Source organism: Puntigrus tetrazona, chromosome 11, assembly GCF_018831695.1.
Source record: "Puntigrus tetrazona isolate hp1 chromosome 11, ASM1883169v1, whole genome shotgun sequence".
Classification (NCBI taxonomy): Eukaryota; Metazoa; Chordata; class Actinopteri; order Cypriniformes; family Cyprinidae; genus Puntigrus; species Puntigrus tetrazona.
Window position 1 is genome coordinate 15,522,045 of NC_056709.1, and position 1,298 is coordinate 15,523,342.

Consider the following 1,298-nt stretch of genomic DNA (forward strand, 5'->3'; position numbering starts at 1 on the left):
CTTTGGGCTTAACCCCAGTTCTTGTTTTGACCTTGGCACAATTTTGCGAGATTATTTGGTTTGAGAATATTATAAAAAGCCCTGGGTGGATGTTAATACAAGTACATTTTTATAAAAATAATTTTTTGTACAAGTAGAAGCAACTTCCAAAAGGATGCTGAAGTCGGCGTCTTAGGAGCCCTTTTTAGGGTTTTAATCTACTCTCCCTCCCCTGGCCTACAGTTGCCAACGTCTATTTTTAACAGAAGATAAAACAGAGAGAGAGAGAGAGACTGTAAATGACACCCTGCAGTTACAGTACTGCTGTATAAGTCATTAACTAATCAATACCGTCTGTCAAAGCAGGTCTTGTAGATGTTGAGCAAGAAAAGCATGAAAATAACATTAATGTATTACCAACTTTCAGAAATGACTAAAATTAAATGATTCTAGCTATCATCGTTGATTTGATTACACAGACCATCTCTGCGTTTAATAAAAATTAAGTGTTTAATCTTGTCATTGCACATTACTATCACTATATTTTCCTATTCGATTCTGCTCAGTGCTTTTCAGTCTGTATTGATAAAAGAGCTATATAAATAAAAGTGATTCATTGATTGATATTTGAATTACTAGCACATTTCAGCAGCTGGGAAAACTTGGATGGCAGAACACCTACTTCTAAATACTGTATGAAAATAAAATAAAATAAAATAAAATAAATGTGCATATTATTGGCTACAGCACTAGTGAAATAAAAAAATGTATTAATCACATCCAAAAAGAAAGGAAAAAAAAAAAAAACTTTTTTGTTTACATAATATATTTATGTGTAAGGTGTAAATTTATGTATAGAAAATATTTAGTTAAAATAAAAATGTCCTAAATATTTACATGTATGTGTGTGCATTTATAGACATAAATATACACTCTACACACAGATATATTATGTAAACAATAACTTTTTGATGTGATTTATCGTGATTAATTGTTTGACAGGACTAGTAAATATATATTTCTACCACTTGGCAAGACCACTCATAACAAACCTATTTTTCTATTTTATGTTTAATCTATGTTATGCTTTTTTGCCATAAACTAAATGCAATGTGCTTGCATTATAAAACACTAGTTTAGTAATGGAAAATAATGACTAACTAACATTTAATAATGCTCTCATAAAATACTAAGTCAGCATCAACAAACTAATGAATAGTGCATGCAAGTCACTAAAACTTTAAAGTAATCTAACACTATGACCTTAAAACATTAATAGTCTATTAATAGTCAACAACATAAAACAAGGGCATATCATA